At 35.5% G+C, this 22,455-nt stretch overlaps 1 protein-coding gene across 2 annotated transcripts in view; it reads right to left on the minus strand.

The window, feature by feature from the left end:
• The window catches only part of Nalcn (sodium leak channel, non-selective), a 288,482-nt gene that overhangs the window by 119,508 nt on the left and 146,519 nt on the right, over positions 1-22,455 (minus strand). The gene's annotated exons all lie outside the window — the stretch shown is intronic.

The following is a 22,455-nucleotide window of genomic DNA, read 5'->3' on the forward strand; positions in this document are numbered from 1 at the left end:
CCCGTCTATGAAATTATTGCAGCTATCAAATTAAAAATGTGTTACTCTTTTAAAAAAAGAAATATTCCTAAATGATTTTGTCATTCTAAGCAACTTAACAGAGATACATTTTTCATGATTTAACAAAAAATTTCAAGGCACAGTTAATATCACAGAAGAAGCCAAGACCCCAAACCAGGGCATCTCAACAAAAGCCAGTCAAGCAAAAAGGCTCATACTCTGCAAAGATCTGCAAAGATCTTTGGCTACTTCCATTCTGACATGTTTTCCTAATTAAATATAGGATTATACATGCATTTTAACTCATATATCCTATATGGATTAGTAATCAATAAATGCTTCTTAATGAAACAATCATATCTGGAAAAAGTCAACAGTTATGGTCTAGTGACTCTAAAAATGTCTTTACAGTCTTCAGTGCAAGGAAGACATGAGTTAAATGATCAGGTATTTGGATTCTAAGAAGGAAAGCAAAGTCCAGGCTAATGCCAAGATGGACTGAGGCCAAGATAAAAGCCCCATTATGCTGATAGAATCTCAGAGCCAAAGGGAACCCTAAAAATAGTCTAATCCAATCCTTTCTTTTCAAAGATAAGGAAAGTAAGGCTCAAAGATGATAAATGATTAGCACAAAAGTCACTGTATTTATCTGTGGCACTGACAGAAGTAGCATTCAGACATTATGATTCCTAAGCAAGTGTTTTTCCAAATATTACATCATGTGTTAAGTGGAGTTTTGAATCTACCATTTCCAGGCCTAGATGTCTCAGCATGGTTTCTTTTACTAGAGCTAATTGAGATTTCCAGAGTGGGACTTCCAATGCTCAGGACACAGTGAACTTATTTGAATAAAAGAGCAATTCATTATTAAACAAATCTTGAACTTAGAGATAATCAATTTCCCACTTACCCTTTGTCCCTGTATGAAGCATTTAACTTCTCTTTGAGTCAATTTTCCTTAATCTCATTATTCTCCAAAGTGTTTTTGTTCACAAAACCGTGAAACGTGTTGTTGTTGATACTTGATCCCAGATCTACCCAGAACTGTAATACTCTCCTTACTGTGATACTTAGGAGAAGCCCACTTTCTGCAAAAATTAGCTTTAACACATTCTAAAAGTGCTTCAGAGAATTTTTCAGCACATCATTTAACTTCATAAGTATGCCAGACCTTATCATTGAGAATAATTATTTTTTCCTCTGTATTTTTTCTATTGAATATTTGTTATACCCAAAGCCAAGAAACACAAATTCCAAAGATGACTCATATGAAGATATCAGATAGCCATATTTTCTTCAAAAAAGATGTCAGCAGTGTGAAAGTGTGTATATATTCTAGAATCAACAGCAACTGGAAAAATATCAAAACTCCTACTAGCATAAAATGAAATTTATTAGCCATAGCTCTATGAAGGAGAGACCTATAGATTTATTCCTGGTACCTAGAAATCAAAAATTCAATTCCACCTTTCAGTTGTCTTGGGCACATGCTGACTTAATTTGTTTTCATCTGCTACATTACATTTTATGAATATTCAGCCATTATGTGTTCAGTAAATGCCCAGGAAAGTAGAGCTATGGGATTGTAATCTGTTGTGTGAGATAAGCAATGGGCAAGAACACTGAGGTTTTCCTCTACTCTTCTCAGAATTTTGCAAACAAACAAACAAAAACCCAAACACTTTTTAGTGTAGCTCAGCCACTTAGAAATTCATATTGTAAGGTGCTATGAATTATATTTGAGAGCAAACTTTCTGTTACAATGGGATTTGTGAATTCATAACTGCTTAGATGAATAAACCAATGAAAGGTTTATTAATACTTCTTTTATAGCCTGAAAAATAATTTGTGCTCTCGATTGATGGGTGCCTTAGTTCTCTTGACAATTTATCCAGAAATTTCCCCAGAACGTGTTTGTAGAAGACCGGTGTCAGATCGGGAATAAAGAATCGCTGTTTGAATCTACAAGCTGTGTGGAGACTCGTGATTTGTGCCCAGCCAGAGACTGCGGCATCTGGCGGTCCGTACGGTGAACATCTGAAGAAAAGGTAAGTGAAATTGTTCGTCCCTGAAGAAGAGCGAAAGAATGGGTGAGCATTTCAAAAAACAATGTGTTCTTGTTCTGATTTATTTTGTTTTTATTTCAAGTTGCCTGTTCCTAGAACTTTCTCAGGCAAACTGGGGAAAATGGTTGACTCAAAGTTTGAAGTTGTTCACCTCCGAGGGAGAGAAATTGTTAGAGAAAAGAGGCACCCCAGTAAGACCAAGAACAGTTAGGGCATATGTTGATATAATACAAAAATGTAGCCCATGGCTTTTTAAAGATGAGTTATTAAATATATCAATGGGACCATCATGGTATCCTATAGAAGGATTTTTCTTCAACAAGAAAGAGATGGCTAATTCTGTTTACTACACTTGTCTAAGATCTTGGTTTTTACAGACATCTGATTAATTTACAAAACTATAGAGTGTTAAAATATCAACCACTAAATATGAAATCAAGTACTCTTTACTTATTAAGTTCCATAAGGTAATATATTTAATCATTATGTGTGTTTTCATAAATTAGTGAATGGAAAAATGTTTAATATTGCTTTGGTCTATGTCTTTGCTGAAACAAGGTTACTAAGTGTTAAGATTCTATCAGGTGTAATTTATATACAAAGAGTATAAGAAGTTTCAGTTGGGTTTCAATTACAGTATTATAGTACCATAAAAAACATGTAAGTATTTCATCTTATTAAAGTGGAGTAATTTATCTAAATCAAAAATTTTATAAGGGTTATTTCAGAATGTAAATTTATAAAAAGGGTTAACAGCTAGAAAAGAGATATTAAAAGATTCAATGTGGAAATATATTTTAATATGGAAGTTTAAAAGAAAAAGAAATGTTTCTAAATGAGATAATCTCTATGTGATAAAATAAAAAGTTGTAAAATGCCATTTTAAAAGATTTTGAGGAAACTAGACTTACTTTAAAAGTTTGAGAAAGGAAAAAAAAGAAAAAGATATTTGTACATGGCAGATTGAAAAAAAGCTTCTTAATGGAGTAAAAAAGGCCTTTGGTTAAAGGGCAGCCATGTAAACTAATATTAAGCGATTTAAACAGAATCTAATCCTCATTTAAAAGAGTGAAGCTATAGGTGTTAAAAAAGTACATTTAAAAGTACAATATAGATGATAATTATAAGACTTTAAAAGGTTAATTTGAAGGTGGTTAAGATGCCTTCATGACGGAGGAAAACTGCATCATTCGAAGCCTAGTTAATCTTAAAAATTGGAAAGGGGTATATATCCCCCAAAGATAAACTTAAAATAACCCTTTTTACTCTAAACTTTTTAAATTTGGACTCATCAGGGCTTAGTGCTGCGGAAAGACATTTGAATCCAAAAAATGTACATAAGCCTAAAATACTTTGGAAAGATATTCTAACAGGACAATGGAAAGGTCCTGACCCAGTGATTGTCTGGAGTCGGGGTTCTGTTTTTGTTTTTCCACAGGAAGAACAGCAACCGATTTGGATTCCAGAAAGACTAACTAAAACGATTTCTACAGATCAAAAAGAAGATAATTTAACTCAAATCCATAACAGCTGATATCCAAAACTCCAGCTTGGCCATTCTTACATCTGCGACAGTGATTAACCAGAATGCTTTTTTCAATATCTATTTTATTATTGCATTTTTCCCACATCATAAAGTTCTATTTTATTTTTTGAGCTCATACAGACCTAGGTTAATGTTTTTCTGATCAGTTTTATTTTTTGACTGTGGAGTTTTTAAACATTGCAATAGAGATTTCACCTAGGTAAAACTACAAGGCCTTTATTATTGTCTTATGTGTTGTACTCTTGTGTTTTGTGTTGTATGTCTATGTGTACATATGTCCATATTTCATATATGAGGAGCGCTCATGAAAAATGGATCCAAATTATTATTTTTTTATTCACGTGATTTAAATGGCTTAATTTAAATTAGGTAAACAGCTGTTAAGGATTGTTTTTTAAGGAGGTTAACAGATCTGTTTATTTACTTTCACCTTTCCTTTTCATTATATTTAATAATTCTTTTCAGGATAATGTCTCTTTAGCATCATTGCCAGAATTCCTATCTTCATCCCAGTAGCAGTTTATTTGAGATTGTGCATCAAGTACACTTAATGACATATTGTGTATAAAGCCTGTGTTCCTAGAAGAACCTGCTTAGTGGTTTATTCAAACACGGATTATTAGTGGCTGCTGAAGGTTTGATGTGTTGGGTTTGAGATGAATTAATACATGGTTTCTTCTCCTGAGAAATGTACTCCAGAGGGGAAGAAAAGTTGAACATGACCAGCTCTAAGAAAACAAAGAATGAGAAGTATGGTACATTAGAGAAATACTGTAAAGCTACCATATTGGGTGAGTCAAGAACAATTTTGACAACATGTTGGCAATAGGCCCCTATGATGGAAGTGAGAAGGGTTTCAGTGGTGGAGAAAAGAGTAATGGACAGGGGTCTAGGGGAACTCGTCCTTTTCCTCTGAACATTTATATGTTATACCATTTTCCAAACCTTATTTTTCCTGAAGGGTTTCTACCAGCTCTTTATAATTAAGAAGACCAATCTTTTATCTCTCATATGTTTAATGGAAATTTCTTATCCATTCATGGCATTTTGAAAGACATAATTTTAAAGTTTCTGTGTGGTCTAATTTATTTAAAGTATTTTCATCTTTCTTAAAAAAGATTTGTTTCACAGCAAGATTAGATGAAAGTTTGTCAATGGTTTATTAGTAGTTTTACTATATCCTTATGTTTTTATGTTGAATATGTCAAATCTGAAACCACCCTTTAAACAAGTTTAAGGCTTAAATTTATCTTGATATAGGTAATGAGATAGAGGGTCTTCATTGTTTCTTTACAACAGGCCATCAGTTGATTAATCACAGTTTAATTAAATAAATCCATGTTTTCTTACTAATTTGTAATATCCCTTTTATTTTATTAAAAAAAATTGTGGGGGGAGTATACTAGGAATTGAACTCAGGGGCACTCTCAGCTATTGAGCCCCATCCCCAACCCTATTTTGCATTTTATTTAGAGACATGGTCTCACTGAGTGGCTGAGTGCCTTGCTGTTGCTGAGGCACTCTGCTTTGAACTCATGATCCTCCTGTCTCAGCCTCCTGAGCTGCTAGGATTACAGGCTTGCACCACTGTGCCCGACCAATATCCCTTTTATTATACATTAAACACTAATGTGCCTTTGGCTCTATGTCTACACTTCCCAGAAATTTATTTCACTTCCAAGTATCCTAGGAAATGTACATTTTAATAACTGTTAGAGTCACTAGCCCTTCTTCACAATCCTTCATTGTCAGAATTTTCTTATTTATTGTTATATGATATCACCCCTCAAACCCTTGTGTTTTATTTATTGAGGTCATATTAGATAATTCAATAAAAATTGAGAATGTTCTCAACTTATTTCCAATTTAGGAAAAAGACATATTTTTTCATTTATCAAGTGTTCATCTATAATGTTGAACAAATATTTTTTTAAAATGTAGTTTCTGCTCATTTCTTGTTAAGCTCATGCTTTATGTTCATTTTCAAAATTTTAGTGAAGGTGACACCATATGATGGAATCATGAATTACTGAAGAAGCCTAACATGGTTTTACTGACAAGCAACTGAGTTGCTGAGTGCCTTGTTGTTGCTGAGGCTGGCTTTGAACTCGATCCTCCTGTCTCAGCCTCCCGAGCTACTGGCACCACTGTGCCCAACCAATATCCTGTTTATTATACATTAAATACTCATATGCTTTAGTACCTCAGTTCCACACCCCAGAGGGTACCACTTTTAATGTTGTTTTCACCATAATGCTAATGTTTTCACCATAGTGCTAATCCACATCCCTATTCAATATCTCTTGATTTGCCAACTTTAGACATGGATTTCTGTTACCATACATAAAGATTTAGTTCAGGCACAAAGTCACCCCCATTTCCCTTGGCCCCTCCCAAGGGAAACCTGTATTTCTTATTCCATGAAACCAGAATGGCTCAGCACCTCACTGTGTAAGATGAAGGTATTAGCCCTGCCATTCATCCCTCACCTCCTCCATTTCCCTTTTCCATCATTTGTCACGCATACATTTACATCCTCAAGTTTGACAATATTTATATTTTACTTTTCTATTATAATTGGATTTTCTATGCTTCTAGGCACATTGATGAGCAGTAGATTGTTATTCAATATGTTGACTAAATATCATTTCCTGTTGAGCCAGGTAATATTCTAAAGATTATATTATGACAGGTATGATACTAGAAGGTCAAGATTAACTTGAGTCTTTTTCATACTTTCCATTAATTTTTTAGAATCTGGCTCAATTTAATTCACATTACTTGGTCACTTTCTGGTTTCATTTTGTTTTCTTATGTCTGATTGGGAAAATAAATAAATCCTTTCTTCCTTCTACCCCTATCCTGCAGATGTTCTCTTGAGAACCTTCATTTACCTAGAGACCATTTCATTCTTACTTTTGTGGGTATTTCTCTTGGCATTCTCTCACTACCTGTCCTAATTTGGGACAATTGCTTTCAAGAGCTATTCTAATGTCATAATTTCCATTTTTAACTTTGTTATCTAGAGCTCTTATTTTCACCAGCAGAGGATGTTTCTGAAATCTTATCCCCAGTTGTTAAGAATCCTGTTTCAGTTTATCTCTTCTTGACTATTTCAGTTTGAGGACAGGGGTTTGCAGGGAGAGAAGTACTGGCCTTCAGATATTCCTCCAATCAGGAAGATTCGTGGACTCTACTGCAGCCAGAGCCAGTGAGTCCATGATGTCCCCTTCCTCTAGCCCCTGGCCTCTCTCCAGGTGCCATTCTCACTCCGAAGTCCAGGTGAGGGTGCAGGTGGTGGAGGCCCCATGACTGCCTTGAACGTGGGACCAGGGCCACTCTCGGGCTCTGCTCATCTCCCTGCCCTGGGCCTCCAGTTCCTTGACAGCTTTGGTTTTCCTCTTTTCCTACTATTTATTCTAATCTTTTATTGTGGGAGAGAACTCATTTTCAGAAATTATAATATCTTCACTTTTACTCTCAAACTTTCTTGCCAGCTAGAAAAAATAGAAACGGTGAGCTTATGTTGTCTTTGGAAAACGAGACTTCTACACTTGAGAGGTTCTTGTCCTTTCCCAGGACTCCCCCCAAGTTGGAGTCCATTCATACTGAGGGATAGGAGGATATGTTTTAGGATTTGCTTTTCCAACTTTATTTCTCCCTAACTTCTTCTAGAAGACAGGGTTTGGGGATGAACCTAGGGTGTTCTTGTTCTTTCTCATTCTGTCTCTCTCTGGTTCTCTCTGTCTCTTCCTTATTCTCCTTCCTGGTAGCTGCTGTTCAAAGAAAATGGTATGAAATTGGAGCCATTCCTTTGTGATTATGCTGGTGTGATTTTTCCAGGCTGATTACTGTTATATTCATTTCCTTAGGTTTTAGGCAGGGGTGTCAGTAGTCTTGCTCTTTGGCCTTTCAATTCCATACCTGTTGGTGTACATATGGGTAAACTTTTTCTTTTTGTTTCTAAGGTCATCATTTCACATTAGACATCACTACGCAGGTCAATCACTCCTGAACTTCAGGTGCCTGCCTGTTGCTCACTGAACCAGGTGGAAAAGTTAGCCTGTGACTGGTCCAAATTGTACATGAAGTGATCTGAAACAGGCAACTCTACCCTTTCAAGGAAGAACTAAATCAACTAAAAGCATTTTAAGTGAATTTCAAATGGAAGCTACAGAGAACAATCACATTGTTATCAGTGGGATCTGGAGGTGAGTGAATGAATGGTGATTGGCCATGCAGTTGAGTAGCTGCAGTGGCAGGAGGGTCATAAAATCAGAGTTACAAGTGCACTGATGTTCCAAGGAAGCAAAATCTGAAGGAAAGAAAATGTATTGAGCAGAGAGACTGCAAAGATTTTTACTTAATGGAGAAAAAAGGTTTTAAAGATCATGAGCTTAGTGGTTTCTATTTCTAATCCGAGTGCATCATACTCCTTTGTTATAAATGGAGCAAAACAAAGGGCAAGAAACAGAGAAGAGCAAGTAAAGGCCACAGGAGATGTGTGAGGAAAGAGCCGTCACAGGGATGGTGCAGGAGAACACATTTCTAGAAGCACAGAATCAGGATCTTTGAGTCACTGAAATGGCCAACACATTAGAGAGCCATGAAATCCACCAGCAGCCCTTCCTGAGCTCCTTGGCTGGTTTCACCTCAATTTCCTAACCCCAGAAGGATCCTCAGATCTTTGTCTTCTCTCTCAACACTCACTAACTTGTTGACCCTCTCCATTCTCACGCCTTCACCCACTATTTCTAAACTGACGACTCCTACATTTTTATTCCCAGCCCCAGAATTAACTCCACATTTCCACTTGCACGTCTAGTAGGAATCCCAAGCACTGGATATCTCAAATCTGTCCTTCTTACATTCTTTTCTGTCCCAGTAAATGAAAAATCCATTTGTGAAGTTACTCAGGCTGATGACCTTCCGGCCTTCTGTAGTATTTCTCATTTCCTCACATCCTACATGGAATCTATCAGATTGTATTAAATCCAACCTTAGATCTTGGTCTTAGTTTTGCATTTATCACTGACAACAATTAATATTTTCCCTTAAGTGCCCCCAATTTTGCTGCTTGTTTTTTTTGTTTTGTTGTTTTGTTGTTGTTATAAACTAAATTTGGGAGACTTAGATGAAAATAAGCTCTCCAAAGAAGGAAAGGAGGGGAATAAACACACATGTCCATAGTGTCTGTTTTGTTCCTAACACTCCTTTAGCATTGGTCACACTGGACCTGGCAGTTTCCTAGACACACTTCCATCAGGGCCACTGAGGCCCACTCACCAGATCAACACTGACAAATAGCATGTTCTTTATCAAGTCCCAAAAACCTGTTTCTGACCCAAAGTCTCTCCAGTAGAAATTGTTACAGTTAAGTGAAGGCAAAGCAAGGATACTGTCCAGTGCTGAAATAAATAGGATGAAATTATTTATCCAGAACTTGCAAAGTTGTTCTTATTACTTAATCCTTCTAAAAAATATATCATGGATAACATTTGAGATTTGATGTGTATTTTGGGATTTTAGTATGTGTGGATATCACAAGGTTACACATGCTCAAATATTTAGAAAAAGTAGAGCTGATAAACAATATGTAGAAAGTAAAATATATAGTGTATTGTGATTTAGAATATGTATATGTACATGCGCTTTGTGTACATGTAAGTGCTTAAAAACATGTACAATGAACTTGAAACTCTGCTGATTGGAATGGAAGGGATTAAGGAATGAGGAAAGGAGAAAAAACACTTTCTTTTTGGACTTATTCAAGTGACAGCTTTGTTGACATACAATTCACATAACATAAAATTAACCTTTAATGTGTATCATTAAGTGGTTTTTATTTATTTACAGAGTCTTACTAGCACTACAACTATGTAATCTAAGAACAGTCCCACCATCTCCAAGAGAAAATAGACACCCACCGGCAGCCACTCCCCATCCTTCCGTTCTATGGCATTTGGCAGCCATTAATATTCTTACTATCCCTGTGGATTTACCTACTCTGGACATTTTCTATGAGCAAAATCACTTCATGGACAAGGTTTGTCTATATTGTAGCAAGTATCATTACTTCATTTCCTTTTATTATTTGGTAAAATCTCATTGTATAGATATACCACATTTATTTCTTCATCGGTTTTGATTATCTGTGTTGTTTCCACTTTTTGTCTATCATGAATAATGCTGCTATAAACATATTTTGTTGTAAAATTACAGTTACTTCCTTTTTATTGTTTGTATAGAAATCCATGTAAAAACAAGGTATTTACTCTAAAACACATTAACTTTTTTTAAATGCAGTGAGAAATACAATTCACATTACGCATGTACTTTGAATTCACAATAGAACTTACATCTATTTTCTTTATCTTTAGCTGATTCCAAGAACTCTTTCCAAAAAAAAAAAAACTGCTTTCAAAATGAAATCCATTTGACAACTTATAGAGTAGTTCAGCCATTTACTGAGAGCATCCCTGCTGTTCTTACTACCAGACAGACCTAAAATAGCCTTGCCTTGATGGGATTCACTGAGTCCCAAAGTGACATCTCCCTGGGTTTTAATTGCCTTAATTATTCACCTACTCAATCTTCCTGTTTCTTTTTTCCTACACAAATAGCAGTAATTTGTAGAGGAGTGTGTCTTCTAAAAATCCAAAGATCTCATGATCTTTTAATATTTTGTTAACGTTTTGTTGTATTTTTTTTTTTTTTTTTTGCTATTTAAAACCTTTTATTTAAAACTTACTGAACTACTTAAAGCTTTAATGATACTTAAAAGGACATAAGTAGATGGTAAACTTAATTAGTGTTGGGATAAAATTTCTAAAATATGCACTGATTGGCACAATCATAACTGACAAGATGTAGATCTTACAGAGGATTAGGGATTGAAAAATCCATTAAAATGGCATTTAGCATATTTAAAATCTCACAGTAAATAAATGTCCCAAGAGCCACCCCTTACTGTGTCTAAACTGAATTGTGCATAATGGCATTAGTCATTTCTTCAGGTCCCTCCTTATTTGGTGTAGGTAGAATTCCATAATCCATCAATTCAATGACACTGTTTCCTGCTCTCCAGATTCCACCTCTCTCTATTGTTTTTTGTCAACACAGGTGAATCTAACTCTCCCGGCCTGTACCTGCCCACCCAGCTGCACTGTGGAGGAAGTTAGACCAAGGGAAAGGGGCTTTCTTCCACCACAGCCTCCAGGGGCTCTCCACATGGCCAGGCAGCCCTCTTCACTGTCTGGAGTTTTCAAGACTTCAGGAGATTTCCAAGACTTCTTTACTTGTTCTAACTGTGGCCACTCCTGTATCAGTTCTAAGAAGGACAGCAGAAGAACTACACCATTTAAGGTAGACAGTGAGTGGGATGAGGGTGAAGGCTGTGATGCTGTGAATCCTATAGAAGGGTGAGGCAGAGGGCCAAGGGCCAGCTTCTTCTGCAGACATCTGAGGTTAAACTGCTGACTGCATTGGTGGCTCTCAGTAAAACACACAGCCATTCTGACATCAATCTTCCTCAAATTCACAATCATATCATTATTCACTAAAGGTTGTTTTGAGAGTCAAAATAAAGTGTGTGTGAATATCTGATGAAAATTAAAGCACTGTACAGGTAACATTGTAAATGATGATGTAAAAATCTGTCAAAAAGTTAACCGTTCCATTAAAAAAAATTTCTATCACACTGGTTCAAATATTTTAGAATTCCTCTACATATTTGTGACTTAAAACTTTTCGTGTCATATATAATGTGATTCCATTTTTGTAAAGCTCAAAAATTATACAGGGGGCTGGGGATGTGGCTCAAGCGGTAGCGCGCTCGCCTGGCATGCGTGTGGTCCGGGTTCGATCCTCAGCATCACATACAAACAAAGATGTTGTGTCTGCCAAAAACTAAAAAATAAATATTAAAAAATTCTCTCTCTCTCTCTCTCTCTCTCTCTTTAAAAAAATTATACAGGGTAAAATGTATTTTTAAGGAAAATTTCCTTTAGATACATGATTTTGAAAACTTGGCAGTGTTTTTGATGGCATCATTTTATTTCATCCTAATATATCTTCCATCTATGAGTGTCCCATATTTTTTTAATCTACTAATTGTTAATGGCAGTCATTTGGGAAACTTTGTTTTTAGACAATATTTTTTCCCATACCAGAGTATACCTATAAAAATCATAAAGGTTATAGTGAATTTTTGTTACCAATAGACATTATAAATTACCCTTTGGTGCTGTAGACTCATCTGAGTCTTTTACGGAATAAATGATACAACAGATTTCGCAAAAATAAAGAGATCAGTAAACAAAACGTTTTGTTCTTTGTCCAAAGTCATCATTATAGACTGAGATCTTATAGCAATGAAACAGTGCTGGAACTGTGTTGCAGGACCCCTGTTCTGCAGGTTTAATTATTAGTGACTTTTGAACAATAAAGTTTTTGGAACCACATATGTCTCTGCCTGTGTGAACTCTTTTGAAATTAGAGGTCTGTTGAAATCAATGACCCTTGTGTTAATAGAAAATATGCACTGAAAATATCAATATCTCTCTAAAACAATTTCTCCATGTCTTATTTCTAGTAATTTAGAAAGAAATAAAGTTGAAACTGTTAGTTTCAGTCAATTCTGTAGCTGCCTTTCATGTTGGCAAGAAAGACCAAGAAATTCTATGCTTCTTCTTCTTTATTTTTTTTTAAATCTAAATAAATCCACATTATTTATTTGCTCTTGTAATTCCCAGCATATGATTGTTGCAAAGCATCCTATTCAAATGAATAAAAAGAGAGAGGAGAAAACTGTTTACTGGTCAAATTTTAGATGACTAAGGAAAAGTCATGCTGAATCTAGACTAATGTAATTGGCCTCAAATGTCAAAATGAGCTTGAACATAATTAGAAGCAAAGCAGACATCAGAACGTTATGCCTATTCCAGCAGCAAATTACTTTAAGTAGAGTCTACACTTAAATGTAATTTCAAGAGTAAAAGAAAAAAAAATGTTAGAAGCTCATTTGCAAAAACCAGTGAATCTTTTTCTAGTAATGAAAATATCTGTAGGTGTACCCAGTCATCTCTCTTGTTGGCCATGCTTGTGGTCACTTTAAATGTAATACCCTAAATGACACCATAGACAAGATCATGGATTTGCATAATTTCCCAGGATTTCTGTTCATTGAAGATTAAATGACACGAACAGAGATACTGAACCAGGAAGAGTATTTGTGTGACTCTTAGCAGATGCCAAAGCAGATACTGGTCCATTATTTAATGTCATCTCTGTAATTACTCAGTGAGGAAGCTTCTGTAGGTGATGTAGACCCTACTGCAGATATAGAACTGAAGTTCCGAGGTCTTCAATGATGAACTCAGTCTTATTGGAAGCAAATGACATTGCTGTGTGTCCAGACTGGCATCTGTTGACATCAAATTCCTGCTGTCCTTCTGGATATTGAAGGTAAGGGATATACTAAGATCTAAAATTGTTGATCTCTTTCTATTATCTAAATTATATTCTAATTAATGTTTTTATATCACCTTTGTCTAGCATACAAAGTATACATATAACTGTATATCTAGACAGAGTATAACATATATCTAGAACTCCATATCATGCTCCATTGATGAAAAAATAGATACTTTCAGAACTTTTTGTTCTCTGCTAAATTAAGCTCTCCTCATTAACAATTCTTCACATGAAAAAGACACAACCTTTTCATTGTAATGAAGTCTAAAATTGCAAAATATATTTTAATAAAATATTTTAGTAATTTGAGACTCAAATGTTAAAAGTTCCTTCATTAAAACATTTATTTTAAAGAAAAAATATTAAGATGAACTAAATGAACTTACATTTTTCCCTTAACAATCTTTCTTGCAGAGCATGATATTTTTAGTTGAAAGGTATACTTCCCACCGATTATGTTAAAATAATTTTGAAATGCAACCATCTAGCTGACAGAACAAACAGCTGTGAAAATGAGACCTGGAGATTTATGCAAATAGGGGACTCCTGAATTAATGTTCTTCATAGAACAGACTGTCAGATTTCTTGGAGTATTTATGCCCTATTTCTTAATTAGTGATTTTGCTAATGTCAGTCATATTAAATTTTCATAATGTAAATGATGCATTTCCTTGGCAAATATGTGCTATAAGAGTGCAGATGAAAGTTGATATTTTACTTTTGTTGCAATACTAATTCAGTGATATGTGTATAAAATAGTGTTCCTAAAAACACAGATGCATATCCTATTGTTAAATAATCTGAGGATTTATTAAAAGACTGCTATAACTAAAATACCACCCAATCTACCCAAGAAATTTCACTGTATTTTTTAGTATTTGTGTAACTATCCTCAAGAACAAGATTTTTTTTGTGTGTGTGTTTACTTAGCTTTAAGTAGAAAGCAGGTTTGATCAGAGAAATACTTATTTTGTTGAATATTACAGTAAACTTCATTTTAGATGTGGAGTTTGCCTATCATTACTCTCTTTGTAAGTATGGAAACTTGGCTACCGTTTTCCCTGCTTATTTTCTTGTGTCCAGTAAAAAGTGTGTTTAATTTTTAAAAGTATCACATCTGATATTTTGTAAATATCACCTAATTCCTGTCTTCTTTACTCCTACATTTTTTATTATGTGAAAAAGTGACCTACGTAATGAATTTTTTCTTCTATTCAATTAGTTCATGAAGGGCCTTATTGAAAATTATCTTGCCTGCTCTGTTGTTCTACAAACCTAAATTTCAAAGCCATCCTTTCTTCTTGATTGTGCTCATACAATATTCTGATATCTTGAAAATAAAGTTGATAGTTGTTTATAGTTAACTGAAATGGTTTGATATTGATAAAATGGATTTTGCAAATCAAAGACTAAAATTAGTCTTACTATAAATGCAACTACATATGTATGTCTATATACTTTTCTTTTAAAATTGTACTTATTCATGTATTTGCAATTTTTAAAAATCATAATTTTTCTGTGACATAACTGTAAAGATTTTTTTTATCTATTTACCCATCTATTTCTGTTTTTAAACTAAGAAGTCATTCATTGTAGAAAATGTGAAAATACTAAAATGAATAGATAAAAAGTTACTCATAATTCAAACAAGAGATTGCAAATATTTTTTAGTAATTGGTTTTAGAATTTGAATATTCCACCAGTTCTTTTTCTAGCCATTTAAAAATGTTTGAGACAAAATGGAATTCAGCTGCAAATACAGTTCTGTTTTATGTTCTTCTGGTTAACACTTTCTCATCACCATTTGTGACTTGTCTCATTAGTTGTAAAATATACTTTTGATAATGACACAATGTCATTATATGTCAAAATTTGTTTTGATGCTTCAGTTGGCTGGACATTAAGCCTGTTTCAAACTTGACAATAGCAGATAATGTAAGAGAGATTACATTATATTTTGTAAAACATCACCTAATTCTTGTCTTCCTGCACATCTCTGGTCACCTTCCTATAGTAGATATCTAGAAATACAATTGCTACATCAAAGAGCAAAATGCTTTTTAGTGTTGGGTATATAAGAAAAACAGGGACTCCCAGAAGAGTGGCACACGTTTGCACTGCCACCCAAGCTCCTTGGTGTCTGGCATCACTGTCAGCCAAAGCTAAAAATAACAACAACCTTTTTCCTTGGACATTTTCTTACTGGCATGGATACAAAATTAAAGTTGTATTTTCATAGTTTCCTTTGTATTAGAAGATAGTCATCGTCATTATTTTTTGTCTTGTTTTAAAAATTCATATTTATCCTTCTTCCTTATGATTTATCTATTCTGTTAGTCTAGACAGTCCTTGACCATTAAGATTATGTTTTCTTTTTGCTCTCTGCATTTGATTACTTGAAATCTAACATAAAGGAGCTCTAGTAACCTCAACATAATCCCGTTTAATAATTTTAGTCTCTTAATTCTTCATTGTGATACTTTTCTTTGCCATATTTTGTTTCAATAGGTATAGAGGGTTTCACCTGTCTGTTAACCCTAAATCATGCTCTTAATTGTAGCCTTCTATGTTTTCTTGCTGGTTCTCACCAATGATTGACAATGTTCTTTGCTTCTTTTTTAATGACATATACTATTTCTTGATGGAGTTTTGGATGATTACCTGAGATGCCAGTGGTATCTATGTAGGTGTATAGCATATGTACTGCTTTCTATCCACCTATGCAAAGTTCTTATTACCCCACATGTGGAAAGTATTCCTGTACAGGAACTGTTTCCATAGAGAAGAATGCCCACTGGGGAAATATGGTTTTAGACTTCATCAGAGCTATTTATGCCTCCCCTGGGACAAGGATGCACATCCCAATCCCTATAGAACTTGTATGAACACATTTACCTCCCTATCCAGGTATATATTTGCTGGAAAAATTCCAGTCAGACTTGCTCCTGAACTCCGGGAACATGCATGTCCTGATGGTGAGTTTTTGGGGTGTTTTGGGTCTCATTTTGTTCTCATCTTAATTTGGGTTTTATTTTCCTTTTAATTATTTGAAATAATTAATTTACATTTGACTTACTGTAATCCTTGTTGACTACATTATAGTCTTCTTAAACAAGGCAAAACACAATATTTATTTTTATCATTTACTGTTTATTTATAAGAATAATAACTTTTACCTGGTTGAATAAAGCAGAAAAACATTCTTTCTTATGCTCTGAAATGGCATTCCCTTTCCTTTATTTCCATAATCCCTCTGCTGGTTTTACTTCCTCTTTTTAACCAACCTGAAATGACTTGATTTATCCCAAGAGATGGAAAATGTGGCATTTGTGTAAATTGTTGAGAGAATGCTCTTTTGGTGGTTCATATTAATATGCACACATTATTGCTAATTTTCTAGAGTTTTCTCAGAAGCTTGTCAAGTCCATCTCTTGTTGTCCTTTGCCCTCTGTCTTTTTCTCAGGGACTCTACGATGATGGCATTGAGAAACAGAAACGACAACAAAACAAGCCACAGCCAAAACAAGAGCTGTGCTGCAGACCTAGGTCTGAACCAGCGGGCAGAGTGCTGTGTCCAGTCCCCATGGACACAGCTGTTTTCCTTTTGTACTGCACCTTCTAGGATTATAGGATACAACCCATTCACCTCACGTGCCTGGGGGCTCTCCTCTCCTCCCCACCCCATCTGCTCCCCCAACCCTGCTCAGCTATATGCACGCTCACACGTGTGCACACCTACACTTTAGCCCATCCTGTTTCCTACAAGTTTTAAAGCTGATTTATGAAGAAGCTATAGAGCAGTTGTCTGCAGGGGGTGGACAGCTCTGTCTTTCAGTTCATTAGGGATCTGAGTGTCACACCCAAGAAGTGTGTAGGAAGGGAGGAAGGGATCTCTTCATCAGTTATTGAGTAGTCCTCTGTGAAGTTCCCTATTGGAAACAGTTAATGACAAACTCTTTCAGATTCTGCCAATAACTTGGCAGCTAGTGTTATTTTTCTGATCTGTATATCTATATATCTATATATCTATATTGCATTTTGCAGAAATTTGCAAAAGACTGACTAAAAAGAATATTCTAGACTCAAATCAGGGACTACTTTTAAAGTTTTAAACTTTTCATATAGTAGAAAAACAGAGTACCCACTGTTTAGTTAATTCCCCAATTATTTCTGGGAGGAACCTTGGTATGTTGAGTTATTTAATTTGCTTGGAATTTAGTATGCCATGACCAGAAGTTGGCTTTCTGTGCCATTTAAGAATGACACCAGGGGCTGGGGATGTGGCTCAAGGGGTAGCGCGCTCGACTAGCATGTGTGCGACCCGGATTCGATCCTCAGCACCACATACAAACAAAGATGTTGTGTCCACTGAGAACTAAAAAATAAATATTAAAAAATTCCCTCTCTCTCTTTCTCCCTCCCCCACTCTCTCTCTCTCTCCCACTCTCTCTTAAAAAAAAAAAAAAAGAATGACACCAGCTGTTACTAGTCATTGACTGCAAGCACTGTGTTAACTAGTTCTTGTCTATTATCTCCTGTTTCCCTCCTAACAATCTTCTAAATGATGCATTTTTATCTATTGTTTATTGATGAGCTGTTGTAGGTAGCCATGAGAGAATAGTTAAAGAGTCCAACTATAAATAGTATTTTTCATAGATTGTATTTTTCTGTGGGCATGACTCAATGAGATACTTAATAATACATTCATCTTATTATCAGTGAAAATATATTTACTCATCCTCATAGGCTAAAACACAACTATTTCCCATTAACGGCTCTCATTTAGTTTTGAGGTTGGTACAATAGAGAAAATGGATTTACTAAAATAATGTTAATATAATATGGCAATTAATGGTTGGGAAACTGCAAATAAGAGTGTCCATAAGGTGATCAGAGGGAAAAGATGGTCCTCCCAAAAAGAAGACACTTCTGGGATTAAGGGCAGAATGTAACTATGCTTTGTCAAGGGAAATAATAGTTCCAGTAACTGGTGTGCCCTTGACCAATGATGTCAGCACAAAACAACAGGAAGAGACGGCCTTCTCCATGTGATTTATGCAGCATTGAAGTCATCCACTAAAAGACGCACAGAATATTATCAGTGTGCCACTGATGAGTCACCACAAAAACAAATCCAATAAGAGCAACACACACACAACTCCAGCCCAATGTCACAACAACAAAAAAAGAGCCTTTACAGCAGAAAAGAGATAAGGTTAATTTTAAAGGCTCTTTTGGGGCAGGAGACAGATGGTTACTTTAAATTTTAAACTAAATTGCTAGTTTTTTTGCACAGTCATGTCCAGGCATGGATAGCAATGTGTTCTAAATCCTCAGATGGGACTTACTTTATGAGACTGTGAAAGATTTGACACAGTAATGGCCTCACACAAAACATTAAAAAGATATCTCCAAAGATGCCTGCAATTCTTCAATGGGTCATAAATTTTTGTCTTTGGTCAATAAAAATGAATTTTGTTCACTAAAAATACACCCCCCAGAGAAATAACATGTCTTCCAGTGTGACCTGCCTCAAAATCATTCTTTGGTTTTTCTCTAGGAAAGAAATAAGCAAGAAAGAGTTTACATTTCCAATGGCTCTCCTGAGCCACAATTCCAATCACTGGAGACCCTCAGTGGGCTGACCTCAGCCTGCCAATGTGGCCCTTGCCCACAGGTTTCCCCTGTGATTCTGATTTAATCATTCAAACTCCCTTATAAAGAATGTCCCCGTGTAATGCCATTTCAGAACCCAAATCTTTATCCATTGGAATCATATTTACCCTTAAAGCTTTACCTAATTCCTTGGAAGCAATCTCTTCCTCTGATGAAAATTAGATGAAATTTGGAATCAGAGTGGTTGGGCCCATAGTAAGTTCCCAGAATTTGTAAATAACTTTCAGGGCATGTTAGATATTACTTTCAAACTGAGTACATGTATGGTAGCATATTTCACCTTTCTCCTTAGTTGAATTAGTCTACTCTTATGCATTCTACTGTGGGATAAGTTGAGTTTTTCCTTAGGTTCTTGATTATGCTATGGAGAAGGTAGTATGTTTGTTTATGTCTGTATATTTCATGAAGAATACTGACAGAATTATGAATGGTGACATCCAGGAATATGAATATCTAGATTTAATTATAAATGGATGCATCAGATATTTTGTGAAAAGTGATTTTCAGTGGTGTAGTGATGGGGAGGTGGTATAAACACGATGTGTAAGACTCAAAAAGGAGACAATATACTAATGCAAACGTAGGCAAAGAAATGTGATTTGGAATGGAGAAGACAAACACTTGGGTGGCATGCCTCAGGTGGTGTCCATAAAAATTAATCATCTGGGAAACCCTGTGCCTACTAGAAGAAAATATAGGCCCAACAATCTATCATGTTGGCTTTCAAACCGACTTTCTCAACAACACTCCTAAAGTGTAGGAAGTAAAATTTAAAAAATCTATAAATGGTATGATATCAAACTAAAAATCTTCTTCACAGCAAAGAAACTAATCCAAGTGTGAGAAGAGACAGCCTACCGAACTGGAGAAAATCTTTGCCACCCACATTTCCAATAAGGCATTAATTTCCAGAATCTACAAAGAACTCAAAAAACTTAACACCAAAACAACAAATAACCCAATCAATAAATGGGCAAAGGAACTGAACAGGCATTTCACTGAGGAAGAAATATGAACAGTCAAAATACATGAAAAAATGTTCAACATATCTAGCAAGAAGAGAAATGAAAATTAAAACTATATTTGAGATTACACCTCTTATTTCTGTCAGAATGGCAATTATCAAGAATACAAATAATAATAAATGTTGGCAAGAATGTGGAAAAAAGGGCACACTCATATACTGCTAGTGGGACTGCAAATTGGTGTAACCAATCTGGAAAACAGTATGGAGACTCCTCAAAAAATTAGGAATGTACCACCATTTGACCCAGGTATATCCCTCCTCACTACATCCAAAGGACTTAAAATCAGCATACAACTGTGAGGTAACCACATAAATGTTTATAGAAGCTTAAGCCACATTAGTTAAGCTATGGAGCCAATTTAGGTGCCCTTCACCAGATGAATAGAAAATGTGATAATACGCACGTGCGCGCGCGCACACACACACACACACACAAACACACATACACAGGAATATTACTCAGCTATAAAGATGAATGACTTATGACATTTGTTGTTAAATGGAAGGATCCATACTAAGTGAAATAAGCGAATCCCCCAAAACCAAATGGTCTCTCTGATATGTGGATGCTAACACACAACAAGGAGCAAGGAAGAAGAGAAGTCTACTGGATTAGACAAAGGGGAATGAAGGAAAGGGAGGGGGATAAGAATAGGGAAGAAAGTGGAATGAATCTGACACGACTTTCTTGTGTACATCAATTAATACACCACAGTGAGTCTCAACATCATGTACACCCACAAGACTGGAATCCTAATTAGAATAACATACTCTTTACATTTGCAAAAAGTATGGCAAAATAGACTCTACTCTCATGTATAGCTAAAAAGGACAAATTTAAAAAAAACACCTGGAAGATAGTAGAGTGTTTTTTTTTCTTCTCAAAAATTTATTAGTGAACCTCAGTTTCTGATCACGTATGGGAAAAACGAGTTAAAACCCCCAGGAAATTATAGATAGAATGCAACTAACATCCATTTAAAGACCTTGTTAGGATCCCAACAAAATAATGGAAATGCCAAGAATCAAAAACTAAGGAGCAGCTAAATCCCCTTCCCTAGAGAATTTCTGATCTCTGGTAGGCTTTGGTTTTTAATGTTGTGTCAGAAATAAGCACAAAGACATGGAACCTTGACAGGTGGAGATTGCTAGCTGAGATACTGGAGCAAAGCTAGATTTTTATTAGCCTTCACTCTCAGAGAGGAAGGTGTTCAGAAAGAGAATTCAATGGTACAAGGAAATGAAGGGCAGTCCATGTCTTGCCAGCCACTCAAATATGGAATCCTATTATTAAACCAACTGGCAGTGCAGAAATGAGGGGGAATGGAGAGACAAGTCAATAAGGTGCTGTAACAAGTGGTTATCCACTGAAATAAGATAAAATCGCTCCCTGTCTCACATCAGCCACAAAAATCAATTCAAGTTAAGTGAAGAGCTAAATGTTTAAAGCAAAACAAAGCCACAGCATAAAAAAAAGCCCGTCCTGCCAAGACTGTGTGTTGCAAGTTGTGAGGAAGGGGACACTCAAACACTGCTGCTGGATAGATTGCTACGTCTATGGCTCATCAATTCTATTAGAGTTGAAGATATGTTTATTCTAAGATCTAGCAATTCTATTCATAGCTATATATTATAAAACATTTACTTCACATGTGCACATATCAATGTGTGAGAATGTTCAGCACAGCACCATTCGGATTCACAAAATTTAGAAACCAACATCGAACATCTGGGTGCATTAGTTTTCTACCAATGCATAACAAATTACTACACACTTAGCCAGGTAAAATAACACTCAACTATTATCTTGTGGGTTTTGTAGGTCAGAAGTGCAGGGATGGTACATCTGTGTTCTCTGCTCGAAGTCTCAAAAGGCTGAATGAAACCCAGGTGTTAGCTGGAGCTTGGCCTTATAGGGCTGGTCTCAATCATCCCCATTTGTGTTATCAGAATTTATTTCCTTGGGGCTGTAAGACTAAAGGTCCTGTTTTCTTGACGGCTGTTGTTCAGGGTCATGTCCAGCTCCTTGAGGCCACTCACAGGTCCTAGCCACAGGGCTATCCCACAACATGACAGTTTTCCTCCTCAAAGTCAACAGAATACCCTTTCCTGTTTCACAACTCCTTCTTCAAGAAGGGCTCAGCACTTTTGATTAGGTCATGTCTACCTAAGATGTTCTCCATTTTGGTTGATTCAACATTAAATGATCAGCAACATACTAGCAGGATCAAAAAGTTCTGCCCACATCCACACCCACACCCATACCCACATCCAAGGGGATGAGATTATATAGAGCATATACATTAGAGGACATATATCATTAGAGTCATCTTAGAATTTATCTACCATGTGAATGAATGGAAACATAAATTGTATAGTGTCTATACAAATAGTGCAAATTATTTATGATACCGCATACAGTGGCATATTATATAGTAATGACAATAAATGAAATGCAGCTACATGCATTCATATAGGCAAATCTCACAAATATAATGTTGAACAATAAAAGCAATTATCTGAAGACATAGTATAGTCTAAGACAATATAAGACAGATGTAAGCTCTATGCAAAAAGATGCATAACTTTGAGTTTATTTCTATATATGCACTAAAAACATAAAGCAAAGTACTAAGAACATAAGCATCCAAATCAGAAAAGTGATT

This window comes from Callospermophilus lateralis, chromosome 12, assembly GCF_048772815.1.
Source record: "Callospermophilus lateralis isolate mCalLat2 chromosome 12, mCalLat2.hap1, whole genome shotgun sequence".
Classification (NCBI taxonomy): Eukaryota; Metazoa; Chordata; class Mammalia; order Rodentia; family Sciuridae; genus Callospermophilus; species Callospermophilus lateralis.